At 44.5% G+C, this 17,056-nt stretch overlaps 1 long non-coding RNA gene across 1 annotated transcript in view; it reads right to left on the minus strand.

Moving 5' to 3' along the window:
- Positions 1-13,308, minus strand: part of LOC116790046 — a 14,377-nt gene extending 1,069 nt beyond the window's left edge. Inside the window, exons 1-4 of the long non-coding RNA XR_004358240.1 lie at positions 13,249-13,308; positions 12,431-12,511; positions 6,250-6,384; positions 1-2,895 (exon numbers count right to left, since the gene is read on the minus strand). The exon at positions 1-2,895 is cut by the window's left edge and continues 1,069 nt beyond it. This is a non-coding gene — a long non-coding RNA (uncharacterized LOC116790046). The remainder of the gene's footprint in view (positions 2,896-6,249; positions 6,385-12,430; positions 12,512-13,248) is intronic.
- Between the last annotated feature and the right edge of the window lie 3,748 nt (positions 13,309-17,056).

Raw genomic sequence — 17,056 nt, forward strand, 5'->3', positions numbered from 1 at the left:
TATTCTGGGACCATTTCAGCCTGAAAAATAAAAATGACACCAGGTGACAGCAGGGTAGCACATGGCTCAGATCCAATTCATTTTCCACTTTGCAGGCCCAGGGAATCAAAGTTAAAGGGAGGACTTTGAGATCGTGCTGGCCACTGGGGCAGGCTGAAGGGGCCGGGGGGAACATGGTGAAGAATGAAGCCATTGTGATCCCCTCTCCTCTTCTCCCAGAGCTGCTGCACTGGAGACTCTGCAGGGATCACTGCTCCTGTGGCATGGTCACTCCCATGCTGCCGGCCCTGACTGGAAAATCAGCCACACGCTCGTGGCATTTGCCTGGTGGCAGCCTGGGCACTAATGGAGTATCCTGCTAAAGGGATGGCGTAGGAGGGAGAACTCTGTGCTAGGAACAGGTGAATGTATGTTATTGACATCGTTTGTGATTCAAAGTGCTCTACAGTGTCAGGAAAACATTTTCCCCCATTAAACAAACAATCTGCCAGACAGTTTCAGGCTCCGTCACTCCCTGTCAGTCTCCCCAGCAGCAGTTTGGCAGGTTCTGGCACACTCCCTCCACTTTGATCTTGCAAAAAGAAGCCTAGCACTGAAGGAGGGGAGGTGGCCATCCCTGTGATGTGACAAGCCTTCGCTCACCATGGTCAGCAGCAAGTCAGAGGGATGCTCCAGCAAAAGGGATGGATGTGGTCTGCACTGGATTCCTGGAGCAATACCTGGCCCATGGCAGAGCCACGTTAGTGAGTCCAGGGAAGGAGTAAACAAAGAAAAAAGGGCTGGCTACCAACGTGAGCTGTCCCTCCCTGTACCTCAGGGCTGACAAGACTGCAGCAACAGGAGCACAGGTCTTAATCCCAGTTCTGGCACTTCCTTGATACATGACTCCACGCTGCTGCCTGTGTTTCCATGCCCGGTCTCTATAGATTATTCAGGGCAAGCGTTGGCACACGCTTATGTTTGTCCAAGGCCTGGCAGGGCAGAGCTCTGCTCCTGCGCTCATGGCTGGCTGAGGGCAATGCTGAGGGCAGTGTCCACAGGAAGCACTGCCTCGGGCAATACCTGCGCTGAGGACCAGGAGGGGCAGCAGAAGGGGTGGGTATCCTCTGGGGGGACACAGTACGTCACACCCAGGAAGGCTTGTCCTCTGCGAAGGGACACTGATGCAGCAGATGAAGTGTTTTTTCTGCAAGGACACAGCATCCTTTCAAAATGTAGTAAATGCTTTCTCCAAGTTATTCAGTTACAGGTTCCAAACTCCCAAACTACACAAATCTCCTGAGAAAATGCAAGTCAGTCAGAGAGGAATCTTGGAGTCACTTCAAACGTTTTGCCAATAATTCATGCAATGAGATTAAAAAAGCCATTTCTTCCTTTGCCAAGTACACAGAGAGCAGAGTGTTCTCTATTGTGTAGGAACATCACAGCATGTAGCATTTGACAAGGAAAGGTCACTGGGGAGGGGCCACAACTCCTTTTTTAAGAGATTGCTACCGATGTCCTTTGGAAAAACTGGTTTTACTCTGTAGCAAAAGCCATAACTGAATGCCCAGCTAACTGGGCTGAAATACCCACCTGTGCTTTCATTTAAAGAGATTCTGTTGGAGGGTTCTCTGCTCTCTATCTGACCTGGGCCCAACCTTCCAGTGGTGTAAATCAGCAGACACCCGTTGATTTATCCTGTCTGAATACTTCGGTGTTCTACTCCACACTGCAGCACACGCAAGATACCAAGCAGCAGAAATGAGCTGAGAGCAGAGGGTCAGGTTCAAAGGACGCTCAGGCCAGATTTCCCCAGATTTCAAGGGACATATAGCATTTTTTCAAGGGAGTAAGAAAGCTACTCGAAACTAGTCCTTAGTCCAATGCAGTAGTACAACAAAAGAGAGAAATAGCAGCCACAAGTAAACAGCCATAAACTAGTGATGCCTCCCAAACTACTTCTCCTCTTGCTTTGACAGGTGGGTGAGGAGCAAATTCCAGCCATGGCAGATCATCTAGTCTTCACTAGATGATCTATCACTTCCCTCATTGTCTAACGCAACAGTTGTGGCCCCACAAAAATCTAGCCACAGCGAACAGACAGGCTGCTACAAGATGTAACAGGAAAAACTTCTCTGGAAACACACAGAAAACCTCTGAAAACAGTTTGCTAAATCTAGCTACAAGCTGATGGGATGGGACAGGAGACCTCAGAATTGGAAATCTCTGGCAAAAAGCCACTGTGTTGTAAGCACAGCTCCAGACACAACACAACAGAAACACAGATCCAAAATCCCCTTTCATTGTAATAAAATTGGAGCTATTTCATCACGACTGATTTCATTGTGTCATTATCAATTTATCCTACATAAAGTGAGAGATGACCCTCAGCCCCCAGGGAATTTAGAAAATGCTACAGTAGTGTGAGGAGCATATCGGGGGGCTCAGAAAATACCACTAGAAGCTGCCTGCAGAAATCCCCCAACAATCTCAGACATAGACCATCCTCACAGTGAGACACAATAGCAGGACAAAGCCGGGCAGCAGGGCTATTAGAGGATCCGTGGAAGTAAGAATGCAGGAAATACCAGGCTATCCAGCCAGTGGTCTCTCTAAGCACATAACCTGTCTCCAACAGTGATTGTAATTCAGAAAAAAAACTCCACTCTGCAAGAGGTAATTATATAACAAGGTACAAGTAACAAGATTTTCATGCAACTTCCTCCCAAGCACTGGCAGCTTCCAGCTGGCTCCCCTACAGAGCAAATCCCATCCCAGACTTGACTGTACCTTTATATTTCAGGATTTCTTCATGATTCGCCTGAAACAGCCCATCTCTTTTTGTATCTTTCCAAGATCATGGCCTCATCAAATCATTGTACTGCAGAGTTCCATCACTAACAGTGCACTGGGCTGAAATAAAAACCAAAAAAGTATTTTTTTCTACCAGTGGTGAGTTACTGCTAATTCAATTTCAGTGGCTGCCAATCACCGATTTCTAGAGAGGGCCATGAAAGGCTACTTGTTTTGTTACCAAGCAGACAGAAGGCATTCTGGTAGTTGATAAAGAGTTTCTAGGAAATGGCAGGAGAATTAAAAAACCCTGTAGCAATAGCAGGATGACTTGTGTGTCTGTGGAGGGACAGCTTGGTGACTCCAGTTGACAGTATGACCCCCTGGCATGCAGGGAAGGCCTGTTTGCCTCATAGTTGCGAACAATTAACGGATGGAATTTGTTCTCTTGTAACTTGTAAACCTAATGAGCTGGGCTGATACAGGGCTGCCAGTAAATCCCATCAACTCCTCTAATAGTTACAAAAGAGCCACTTCTTCATCTGAATCAGTGCAGATTACGCAACTGCTGCTTGCACCAGCATCTGAGCACCCTGCCCACTGCAGCTCGCACTGTTTCATCCTGGGACATTACAGAAATCCCCAGTGGAAACACCCATGATTATAGCAGAGGAGGTAACTGAGATTCCCGGGAGACAGAAAATGGACCGTCCATTAAAAAGGATAATTTTCACCTTTGTGAGGAACTTTCTTAAGATGCATTGTGGTAGAAGTAGACATTACAGGACCATTAGTAAAAACTGTAGTGTGATGCCCAGTTTCTAAAGGTCATTGGTGGCAAAACTCACACTGAAGCCAATGAAATGTTAATGTTCACATTAACAAGTGTACTTGTCATTGCTGGCCAGCAAATTCCAAAGATAAAACACAACAAGAATTCTGCTTGATGATAAAATTTAAAAAATCACCAATGGAAGCTTGTGACATGCTACAAAATGGCAAAAGGATTAGACATGTTTTAGGGATTACAAAGTGGAGAGAAAATGAGAAAAGCCCACAGAACTACCGAGAGTCTACCATTTTTTTTTTTTTATCTGTGGATTACAGCTTGGTGGCTCCAGCAGGCTATGGGACCTGCAGTGCACCTGCAGGACTCCTGGAAGATACCATTTATTATTCAGCTGGAAACACAGTTAACACCACCGGGATTTGGTCTCCCTCATAAATGTGAACAATTTTTACTTAGAGCAGTCAAGTGGCCAAGGGCTCCTTCAGCCTGTGGGACTACAGAGTACAGTTTTAAGCAGTTTTATTAACTTTAGTTTAAATCACTTCCAGTACTGATCCCCCTAAAGATCAAAGCTGTTCCATCATTTATACCTGGCAGGCAGTAAAATCCTTACGTAAATCTGTAAGACCCCTTGTTAAGTTTAACATTCATCACTTAACACCGCTTAGCTGCTAACCAGGGAAGAGTGTGCCTGCCAGGCCCAGCCAGTGCCATCTGCATCTCTGCAGCAAGGATCCAAGGCTACCGAAAAGGAGTCAAAGGCTTTGTCCAATGTCTGTTCCTCCAAAAGACACAGATGGGAGATGGCACTTGGAGAGAGCATCTCTGTTCCCCATTTCCTCTATGCCCCCACAGTAGCTATGTTTGAATTCCTTAAGTTACTAGGAAATCTCAGAGAGCTACAGAAAACATTTTGTGCCTAATGAGGCCTTCTTGGACCACAGTGTCATCAGACACTACCATGTCCTGCTAATGAGCTTCTCTCTCTGTGCAGTGTGGAGCTGCACTGAACTGAACTCTCCCCATAGGACGACACGGCAGGAACTGGCAGATTAAACTTTCCACTGGACCAGGGACAGTTGCAAGGCACTGGGATGGCATCCAACTTCAGCTAAGTGGAGTAGGGATTGAGAACATGAATTTATAACCAGCAACCATCAATGAGGCGTAGGGAGCCATGTGTACAGCATACACTTGGGAAAGAGGACTGGGGACTAGGGAAGAGTTGACTTCACCTAATGTAGGACAGATAGGACATGAAAGGACCATATCCCTCCACTACAAAACAATGTAGGAAAATACACAGACAAGACCATCGTGACTTAAAAAATAAAAAATAAAAAAGGCAGAAAACAGATATGTCCCATCAATGCTTGAAAGCAATGCACCCCTTCCTTGGATTTAGAAAATGCATCCTGTACAGCCAAGGATGTTCAGAAGGATATCCAGCAGCCCTAGGCAGGGGCTGTAGTAGTAAGAAGGTAAGTGTCCCATCCCTAAGAGATGACAAGTCTGGAATGCAAACCATGAGAGGGAACAATGGAAGACAAGGAAGTGTAGAAAGTGTAGTAGCATGAACTACACAAGAAAACAAGAGAAAAACTGTAAGATGGAGAGATGGATACCACCCAGAAGAAAACTGCAGCTACCTAACACAGCAGTTTCCATTCCACTTTGACTGGTACAAGTGCAGAGTCTCTGCTGTGTGACGGGCCAAGCCATTTTTTTGGGAAACACTTTTTCTTGAAGTTTCCTCCTCTTTTTATGTCTCATTTTCTCCCTCCTTCCTCTCTTCTACTCCCTGCCTCCCTCCAGGCAGAGATATGTTTCTCTCAGCTGCTTCTGCGCCTGTGACTTTACTGCATGGGGAAGTCAGTCCGGAAGGTCACCTCTTTCATCAAGTATTCTATTTGCATCCAAAATTGTATGTACATGAAAAATGTGGTCGTGTGTTGCACCTAGCTGCAGACGCAGATGAAATTCTGTGGAAAGCCTGATGCACACTAACCTTTGCAGATGGTGCAGCTATTGCTGAAAAATGGATTGCTTAATAAAGCATATCATCCGACATATTTGCTGCTTGGCTAGCCAAATAGAAGTTGTTTTTTGCACAAATTTCCTTGTCAAATTTGTCAATGTTCATGTCATTTTTGCTTTAGGTCACAGAGCAAGGTGCAAATTCTTGGCATCTTTACTAGTTGCAAGCCAATTTCGGCTATTTCTAACAATGAAGTGAATTTCTCTGAGGATAAGACACTCACTGTATGGGGAGGAAAGGAAAACAGCAGGAAGTGGATAATTTTTTTCTGCGATTTTTTTTTTGTTGCTTTCTCTCTTTTCTTTTTTCTCTTTCCTTCTGAGAGATAACATTTGCATTCGTTTATGGACCTTGATAATTCATAGGAGAAAGAGGCCTTTTAGCCTGTTAAATCATTTATGTTGCTTGACTATTTGGTGCATGATGCACACAGATTTTTGCATCGGTGTACAGAAAATGTATCTCTTCTTGCAAGAGAACTTGCAAGAGAAGAAAAGATCCATTCCTTTGGATTCTCAGATGTGGAAGTCAGGGGATTCTCCCCTTCCAGCTGTCTGCTAGAAGAGTTTTAAACCTTCCAACCTCTTAGACTAAAAGCAACATAACGTTCCATCACAGATTTAATCTGTGTTGTTTGTTTATCTACCTGCTGTATATTCTTTGCCAACAGACACATCCTTGTCCCTGCTCAGACGCAAGGTTTTCAAGCCCCTTCCCTTCCTCCTGGGTTTCAGAACTTTTTGCCACAAGGTGCCTTCCCAGACAGTCATCGCAAGCTGCTCTACTCAGAAACAAAAGTGAAGATTGTGATTACCATGTTTGCTATGATAACAACCTCAGCAAGGATGGACTTTAAAAATGCACTGCACTACCATGAGAAAACAATACCAGCCTCAGGCACTGGACTTCACCAGGAGGACCACAGGGAACTTGGGCAAGAAAGTAAATATGGTGCATACCTGCAAGAGCTTGAGCCCCATTCAAGTCTTTCCTCCATCTCATGGCATCACCGAGTCAGGTCATAGGAAAGAGGGCACTTCTGGGCCTTGGTGACCCCTCAGAAGACCAGATCCTACTCCTTCAGTGATGCTGCATGCAGTGCTGGCAGCATCCACTTTGGGGTACAGAGCTGCACATCCAGCCATCCAACTCGACATACCACAGTTTATCCAGACCTCCATAAGGAGGTCTGCAATTTAGGTGTCAGGAATGCTATTTAGTTTGCATTTCCATTTTTGTTCAGTAACTCATCAAATATGGTGTTTTCCATTTACTAGGAACAGATGCATTCCTCTCTGGGCTGTGCTGTACTCCTGTAAAAATTACCTTTCTCTTTGGAGGATTCATTTCTCCCTGAATGCCCACTCAATTCAAAGTCCTTTATCAAGTATACCCTTCTACAAAGATGCACCATTTGCCAAGTGCATCCTCCAGTGATCTATTCCTATAAAAGGAGGACTTTGCTGCAGGACACAGGCATTTGACATAATCCCATTTGCCTCCCGAATAAGCTGCCCCTTCAGAAAGAACATTCTTCTGCAAGGAACATTTTGTTTACAAGGTTTATTTTGTTAGCAGGTGTATTCCCACTAGTAAGTTTTTTCCACTGCACCATTTTTTTTAAAGGTCTTGTTTGGTAGCCAGATAGCCGAGACTGCCTGTGATAAAGCCAGCACAAGTGATTAATAGCAAAGTCTCTGCCATTTTATTATTAATAGCAGTGTGTTGACTCAATTAAATCCAGCCTGCTTTTTTTGGCAGGCCTTTGCAATTATACATATCATTATGGGCTGCAGCCCAAATGCATCCTGGGAGTAGACCAGAACTCCACATTAACTTTTCTGGCTCTCTCTTTGCAGGTTGGCCACTATAACATGTGGGCTATAACCAATCCAGGCTGTTTCAGGGATGGCAGACTAGAGGAAGAAGGAAAAATGGCAGAGGCAAGGATCACACCTAGAAAGTGCACGCTCCCTCACAGCCATAAACAGCCTGGCAAACATATCCTGTATCCACCCCTCCACAGTGAACCCCATAAACACAGGGTAATCTGTCTGGACAGTACCTGTTACCAGCAGGGGTGATTTTCCAGCACGCTAAGGGGTGTGTTCAGTAGTCTCTTCCAAAACAGACTTGCAAGCTGATTGGCCTGGCTTGAAGAGGCACTGAACTGAGGTTCAAGCCTTTATTGGAGAAAGGCTCCAGCAGATTGCGTTTCCTGGCGGTAAGAGACTGATCTCCTAGTAAAGCTGGAATACCCTAAACCCAAAGTACCCCAAAGTGGGCTGTAGGCATACTCTATTGCTGAACATACTTGCTGCTACCTTTTGAAACATCTCAACTAGCTTTTGGGAGGAAAACCAGTCATGAGCCTAAGGCATAAGACTAGGACCAAGTTAGGTTCTCAGCACTGATAATGGACTCCGTGTATGATTCCAAGTGAGTCTTCAAAGTCCTGGGACATTTTCTGTAGCCTCCAAACTCAAGGGATCCATGAGTTACTCAGATCACTTGTTATCTGGTGGTACCAAGCTTGGGTGTGTAAATGATCAACAGATATGCATAGACAAAGGTAGGTTGCCTTATCTCAGGTTTTGAAGAAAGTCAGAGTCTGGGGACCCTGGACAGCTGGTGAAGTGAAGCTTTGCGGTTCTCTCACAGCCTTTCATGACAGCCTATCCATAAAATGATGTTCTGTTAATCATGGGAGAAAGCTCTTTTTGGACATGAATCTCATTAGACTTGTATATAAAGCACCTAGCATGGTGAATGTTTGATCTGAGTGGTAGGCCTTTCCATCACTCAGATAACAAATCACAGACATGAAGTGCTGGAAGAACAACAGGGTCTGGCCCCTTGCAAAAGCAGCATATGTTGCTCAGAAGCACTGCCCCATCACTGTCCTTTGCAGACTGGGTGGGCTTCATCTTCCTGCTAACCAGAACAGGCAACTCCAGTGACACCCTCTAGCATGCATACGATCTATGACACCTCTCACTATGACTGCTGAATTTTTCTTCCCAAGCTCACTGCTATCTGCAGTTGTAGATCTAGATTCTTCTCTCCAATGAAGACTGGAAACACTCCACCTTCCTGCAGGCACCTAGGACACTACCACTTTTCCTGTAGTATTAGGGGAGATCCCAACAAGCCACAGCTGAAGCCCCACAAAAAAAAAAAACAATAGGTCCAGTTTCCCATTACTTCAACACAGGGGGCTTTTCAGCTGAAGGCTCTTTTCAGCTTGTGCTACTTCATCTTCCAGAAACCCATTAAGACAGGAGGGCACTCTGTGCTTTCCATCCCAGCTTGGCCTGTTTCCATCCATGTCATCCATCTGGTTTATTTGCTGGCATCAGACAATCCACAGCTGTGGGGCTCTTGCTAAACCAGGGTTTAAGAGTTTAAGCACTTGGCCTATAATCTCCTCCCAGTGCCTACAATGCCTTTCAGGAAATAATTCTGCTGCTGGAAAAGGGAGTTCTGCTGTCCACACTCCCCTCAACAGCTCTCAGCAGTGCAGAGAGGACTTTGCAGTTATCAGCTTCATCAATGGCTGGAGCTGGGTACAAACAGAGTGGCAGAGCTTATGATGAGTAAGTGCTTCTCTGAGGAACCTCAGCAACACCAGCAAGCACCACCTCTGACAACACTGAATTTAACTACTCTTAGCATGCCTGGGAAAGACCCAGGGAGCTCTGTTAGACGGGAGGAGATTCACATATAGCAGTGGGGAGGACAGGGCTAAGAGGGTTGATGGAGATATTTGCGGGTTTTGTACAAACTTGGTTTCTTCCCAGACAAAAGCAGCTGCAGATCCATGGATGTGGCTTGCAGGAGTGCCTCTCCTAGCAGTATGCCTGCTTTGCCCATCCCCATAGCTGTGAAAAAGATAAACACAACTCTGGATGATGGTCTTCAGAAATCTACTTTAAAAAGGTGTACATGGACTAGGTGGACACCACAGCCATGTCCACACAATGACTGGGCAATGCCACTTTGTTTAAAAATATGTTAAGAATCTAAGACATCTGTTATCTTCTTGTTTCAACAGGAATCTCATTTTGATTTTTATATAGCACAAAGGAGGGCTACAAAGATGGTGAAGGGCCTTGAAGAGAAGCCATATGAGGAGTGGCTGAGGTCACTTGACTTGTGAAGTTGTGTCAGGGAAGATTTAAGTTAGGTATCAAGAAAAGGTACTTCACCCAGAGCGTGGTTGGGCACTGGAACAGGCTCCACAGGGAACTGGTCATGGCCCCAAGCCTGACAGAGTTCAAGAAGTGTTTGGATAATGCTCTTAGGCACGTGGTGGGATTCTGGAGACTGTTCTGTGCAGGGCCAGGAGATGGACTTTGATGATCCTTGTAGGTCCCTTCCAACTCAGGATATTCTACGATTATATGATATATAGCACTGACCATCTATGAAGCTAGGCAGAAGAAACTGACTTTTTTTGCAGGATATTAGAAAAAATATTCAATTTTATTCCAAAAACATATGCTTTTCCCATTACCTTATAAACCAGATGCAGACTTGACCCACATCTCAAACATGACAGAAGGGGCCTCAAGCATTTCTATAGAGAACCCAGCCACAGTTCAGCACAACAAAGTTTGATTATATAGACCAACATCACATATCCTGCTCTAGACATGGGGCTCCTGACTTTCAGTGTGATGTCAGCAGTTCCATCACTTCAAGGTCTTTTTATTTTTAAGGGTGATTGCAGAGATTCAGAGAGGCCAAAGTTCTCAAGCCAGCTGGTAACAAACCAAAATGCTTATTACCTCAGTGAGTAAGTCTGCCTTCCTCTGAGACTTCCCTTAATCCCAGGATGAGTGACCACCAGAGAGGAGATGATCAGACACTTGCAAGGGCTGTCCCTGTCGCCCCAGGACCAGTTAGTGGGAATGGAGCTGTTATTGCTTCTCAGTTATCAGTTACGGCAGGAGATTCCTTGCCTTGTGGCTGAGGCTGCGTTGTACATACGACTCACAGAACATAACTAAACCATGTAAAATGTCATCCTGTGTTTGCCATTAATAAGCTTTCAATTAATAACACAAATTTCTGAGAATACCCCAAGCTTGAAATTCCGCACTGTGCTGCCTAGCAGAGCCAATCAGGGCAGTCTCAGAGCCAAGCCGTAATAAAGCAGTTTTCCTTTCCAGAAAGGATCTCACCTTGCTGCTGCAGTTGGAAAATCCCACCCCATGCACATATGGGATAAAACATCCTGTAACTTAGAGGATCACTGGAAAGCTTCTAAACTGAGGTGCAAAGCTTTTGTTTTCAAATATCACAAGACCTGATTCTGCTGACTTCCTGATGTAAGTTACCCCGATGCACATGGGATTGATCAGCTGTACTAACAGGAAGACAAGAACTGGAGCTGTATTTAGGAGGATCATAGTCAAAATTCAATGTATCCAAAATCACAAGTACTAATGTGATGCCACCTGACACCAGCTTTTCCACCACATATGCAGTTTTTCAATACTCATTGTATACACGTGAGCTTTTTTACTTTTGTAAGCACAAGTACAGAGGAAACTATCGGCAAATTTAACCTTGTATTAAGCGTACGTGAACCTTTCTGAAGGTAGATCTAAAAAGCCTGGCTATGTATATACCCCTCACACACATAAAGGCAAAGATAAGGAACGCATTGCCACCTTCCCAGGCCCTGCGCCCTCTGCTTCCTGTACACAGCTCACCTACCTGGAAGAAAATACCTTTCTTTCTAGCGTGCAGACAAAGCCCCTCAGCACTCCCAAGGGCACTCTCTCTTACAGACACACAGAGCAAAGCATCTTCCTTATTTCTGCATTAGTTGTGCAACTCCTTCCCTGTATCTATAGTCTTGTACAATCTCTTGCTGTCTGTACACATCCATGTTCACAATATACCTTGTGGATAAGCAGGCATGCAGACAGACAAGCTCACACACACACACACACCTCCCACCCCCATAAGGAACTCCAGGTACTGAGAGGTAATCCTCCTGGCTCACAGAGCCCGGTGAATGGAATAATTAATTTTCTGACGAGCATGAATATCACTCAAAGGCAGCCACATGGATATGGTGGAACGCTTCCAGCCAATATCCATGCAATCCGGATATTTTGATTCACCCATCCCCAGCTTCTACTCTCAGCAGTGCTGACAGCAGCAAAGCTGAGCTTGCTGTGCCATTTGGGAAGGCCTCACAGATCCGGCTGGCTGGCCTGGATGGCAGAAGACAGCTGAACTATCATGCACAGCCTGCTCCTCCTCCCCACCAAAGACAGGGAGACCTTGCCACCTCCCATGCCCTAACCTATTGCTCCCACCTGAAGTTAACTGCTCACCAACACCCACCCCACAGCTCTGGTCTCTGGGGCAGGGGAGAGAACTGAACAAGCAGCATCAGTCTGCTCAAACCTGACAGTCCTCCTCAGTGGAGAATTAAGGGCAAGTCCCTGATGCAAGGACACTAATTCTTCAGGCTGCAGATCAAAATTCTCCTCCCATCCTGGCATAAGTCAACTTGTTCTCCTCTATTTTACAGTTAAGGGTTAAAAGTGCTTGCGTAGAGCAACTACAGACCCTAATTCTAGGGAACAAAGGAAAAGGGAGCTTAAAGAAGGAGAGGGGATGCTAGGCAGATCAGTATTCTTAGACAGTGGTTCAAACTGCACCCAAACCCAGAGGATTCCCAGTTACAGAGCTGTGATATTCCTAAAAACTACAATACACAGCTCTTTACTTCTGTGCAAATGTTCAGCCAGTGTAGCTATAGCATAATTGACCGGTCTAGACAGAAACAGAAATAAGGAGCTTACCACGCTGGACATCTGAGTCCCATTCCCAGCTTTGTCTTCAGCTCTTCACGTGTTCAGGGACAAGTTACCTCTGTTCCACAGCTGTAAGATTAACACAGAAATACTTGGCCTGACTGTTTTGCCTGTAAGCTCAGATCACCAGATCATCAAGAACTCTTGTCAATAGAGATCAAGACAGTGTGAGTTGCCTTATAATAAAATGATCCCTTGCTGCTGTAGCAAGAGCATAAGCATGTATGGCTAGAGACTTGCAGGCATGATTATTTGCACATTGCCCATGATATGCATGTGTATCTATGCCCCTTGCACGGTGCCACACACCGTGCAGTCTCTGCACACATCTCACCTCTTAAGTGCTTTTATCTTGGAATTCCCATCAGGGAAGAAAATATCTGGCAAAGCTCTTTCCAGAAGACCTGAGGCCAGGAACATAGCTGTATAGTCTTAGAGGGGAATTTGCTGAGGATTTTCACAAGAGTTCAAGTCTGAGCCAAACTTCAAGGTGATAAAATAAACTTTCCATTGTGTAGGTTTGGGTTCTATCAACATTGTGGCTCTGATGCTTCCCAGTACACTTGGTTCTTTGAATTTTTTCATCCACAGCCATGATACTTAGAAATCGCACTTGGCTTCTACTGGGAACAGGCAAATTTAACACTCCTTTGTATGTATGAGAAGAAATCTTCTAATCTTCTCCTATTTTTCTCTAAGAGGAGCTAGGAGAAGAACCCAGAGGAATTATCTTACTGCAAAATTGAGGCTTGCAAGTAAAAGCAGAGTCATGGAATGAAGAAGTAAAGGTCCTCAGTCATGCTGACCTTGTTTTTTCAGCTCCTGGAGTTGTTGCCCATCCACAAGAGCTCAGTATGTCACTATTTATATTTGCTAATAAGTCCTACAAAAGAGGGAAAGTATTGTTGTGTAAGTCATTGCCCCAGACCAGAATACACTGGGAAATTCTAACAAATATATACAGTACAGAAGCAAACAAAGACATCCAATTATCTGCCTAGTAAAACATAGATCCAGCTTTTCAAAGGGTGACATACCAAAGTGATAAGGAATTAGTCAAAACCCTGGATTAGATATGGGTTCAAAGCACTCTCCTCATGCTAATACAACTTCCCAGCCCTCCATGGATGGGCTGAGGCTGGTCTTTCCAAGACCCTGGGATTAAAAACACATGAAAAGAAAAGAAAAAACAACCAAACAAAAAACCACCACCACCACCAAAAGCAAATAAACAAACAAATAAAAACAAAAATCCCCAAGTCAACCAACAAAAAAAAAAGAAAGACAAACACCAGCAAATAAACAACTCCACATGGGTGGAGTTTTCAAGAGCACCAAGAGGGTTTAGGAGTGCAAGTCAGTCAGATGTGTGCTTCTAAGTCCCTCCACTGCTTTGGAAGACTTCCAGCCCTAAGAGTAAAATAAAAGGCAGGGGATATATATGGCTGCTAGGCTAATGAAGCTTAATTTTATCCAGCTCCTATTTATTCTTTGGTTTCGCTTCAGAGCACTGATTTCACATTCCTGCACCTTTTAGATATGCATATATATTTCATAAATAGGCAAATGTATATACACAGTCCTGATCATGGGAGTATGTTTATACATGTAAAGCAACTGGGTATTTACAAGCTGTTTCTAAGGTTATAATATCCATTGCTATTATGAACTGCTTCATTAACCTGTCAATCACATTGCTTTCTCCCTTTCACCCCTCTCCCATGTTACTCCGTGTGTTGGAAGTGAAGCATGTGTGTTTGTGTCAAGTGTATTATTTCAGACAGTACAGACACACAGACACACATGGACGCACGCCCAGAAATTAATATGGTTTCATTGGTGCCTCCCCAGGAGCTTGGCTCTGGCCTACCCTCTGGACTTTGCTAGCCATGGAGATGCCTCTCACAGTCATTTATCACCCAGCCCCTGGCCAGCGGCACCGGGGCCCGGCATTGTGTCCCCAGGCTGCCGTGCAGGAGGAGGGGCATGTTTGCAGTGTGGTTGCAGTTTGGAAGCACTGCTGATGGACTAGTCTCCAATAAACCCCCCAAAAGTGCTGATATGCTGAAAGCAGCTGACACTGATGGATCTGCTCTCATCTTGCCTTTCAGTCGGCTGCAAGAGAGAAGAGAGAGAGGAAGAGAAACAAAGGCAGAGATTAACTCTTTTGTCACAGAGCTCTGCAGTTTTACAAGGCAAGATAAAGCTGCTGTCCAGGTTGGGTGCAGATGGGACCAGCTCAGCACAGTCTGTCTGATTCTCTATGGAGTAAAATCCGGGGGAAAAAACAGCCTGAACTGCACAATGATTTACTGACAGGGCCTGTGCTGCCTAACTGAGCCTTTTAACTTTACTTGCAGTTACAACCATAGCCAGGGAGACCAGCAGAGATGCCTGGACACAGTCCTGGGCAACTGGCTCTGGGTAGCCCTGCCTGAGCACAGGGCCTGGCTGGACAAGATGATCTCCAGAGGTTCCTTCCCACCTCAACCATTCTGTGATTCTCCCAGACCTGTGGGCCAGCCATTAAACCAACAACACTGCTTGCACTCACACTGCTTTGGGTGCCACACAGCATAGTCAAACCCACACGGCACAGACCCTTGAGGTGTGACCCAAGCTACTCAGCCAACAAGGCACACTCCTGTGGATGCAGGCTCAATAAACACAGGCATCCAGCTGGATTCATACATTTCTGTGTATGAAATCATGGAGTGGATTTTGTTTGTCTGTGATGTCAGGCATCAGACTAACCAGATCAAGTCTCAAACTGCTGCTTGTGATACCCCTCCCTAAAGCCAGTCAGAATGTTTTAATATAATTTCATTTAATCAAATGAAGTTTTGCCAAAATTGAGCTATTTGGGAAACTGGGTCCATTTGGCTCAAGTTTTTCTAGAGAACACCTTGGTTCCAAGGGGCTCAGATATGAACCCCCAGTCTGCATTTTTATGTCATTCAGCTGCACAAGAAGCATTTGGAAAGTTTCCCTCTTCTCTCGCTGGATTAGAAACTTCAGCAGCTGCCAAGGAGCAGGACTGTCAACTACCAGACCTCCTTTTTGAAGGACTAGCAAGATGGATGTGTCTTTTCCCCACACAGTCATGTACAGAGTTCAGTGCAAATATGGTTGAAGATTCACACATCTCTTTCAATGCCTTTGCCCAGTCATATTTAACACTGACAATGTCACAGGTACAGCAGGACCCCAAATTCTCACATGCCCAACTGCAGGACCAAATGCCCCCAGAAAAGCAGACTGCACTACATTAAGCCTAAACGCACAAGGAGATACCCATACTAATACTACTAACAAAGGGTAAAAATAAAAATATTAGTGCTAATTCTTATTAATAAAAATGCCAAGCAACATTCTTCCTCCTATGGAAAATCTTGTTTCATTTGTAACCTTAATTTTCCTTGATTTGAAGAGAGAAGGTGGGATACTTTTTCTAGGTAATTTTAAAGAAAAATGTCTAAATTCATATTGAAAAATTGATCATTTTCCAGATTCAACAGAAACTGCCAAGTAGCATCTTCCAAAAACAAAGTTCATATTTTTACTCAAGAAAAAGAGAGACACCTTGTCGTGGGAAAGTCATTTTCCCATTGGGAAACACTGCTGAGCTCTAACACTGCTCAGCTCTAATTCTTGTCTGGATTTTTCAAGCCTGGTTTATCCTGCACTTGAGTTGCACAGTTCACAAGTATTGCCAGCAACTTCAGACAAACCAGTCACTGGGCGAAGTACAAATTAACATGAACAAAGGCAGAAGCCAGCCCCAGCTGAATGTTAGGGCTGTTCCACGGTTTCTCTCAAGACCGGGGTGTTCTAGTGCCCTGCCCTGTGCAGCTTTACAAACACACAGAAAGAACCTGTCAGATCTGCAATCCACCATCAGAGAGCATAACAGTAAAGACAAGTACATTACACTTGGACATGGACACCCTCTGAAACACAGACACATCCCCACAGCAAAACCTCCTGCTCTCACATACACTCTGCTGAACATGCAATCCTTTCTGAAATACAAAAAAGATCTCCAAGCCAACGAATGAAAAATGGGAGGTTGGGGTGAAGAGCCCTGAGATTTGTCTTTATTTTTTATTCTTAATTCCTAGAGAAAAAAGGGCCTTTTAAAATAAATAAGTAAAATAATAGTAAAAGCAATGTTTCCTGATGAAATATTGATGGTTTTTGCCACATCTTTTCAGGTTTTGTCTGTTGTCACCTATTTCCTTTTAATGAAAAATTCTAAAAGCTAAGTCAAATCCCAGAGTTTAAAAGGGGCTTGCAGACTACTACTCCTATCCAGAGGATGATTTAAAATGAAACCTGAAGTAGAGGTCTGTTCTAAAGTCTAAAAAACAACTTTGAAATTTCAAAGTTCCCCACTAAACACAAATAACAATAATGTCACCATGTCAAATGCAGACAGTCTTGGAAACAAACCCACCAAGGAATTATCGATCATCTCTTCACATGTCCTTAATAAAATCTTGGTCTAAAATCTATCCACAATATGCCATCTGCCACACACTGAGATGAAATATGGTGTGTGCTCTTGGCATCTACACTCTGATGAACCATTTGTGAAATCTCTGCAGAATTTCA

Source organism: Chiroxiphia lanceolata, chromosome 8, assembly GCF_009829145.1.
Source record: "Chiroxiphia lanceolata isolate bChiLan1 chromosome 8, bChiLan1.pri, whole genome shotgun sequence".
NCBI classification, from domain to species: domain Eukaryota; kingdom Metazoa; phylum Chordata; class Aves; order Passeriformes; family Pipridae; genus Chiroxiphia; species Chiroxiphia lanceolata.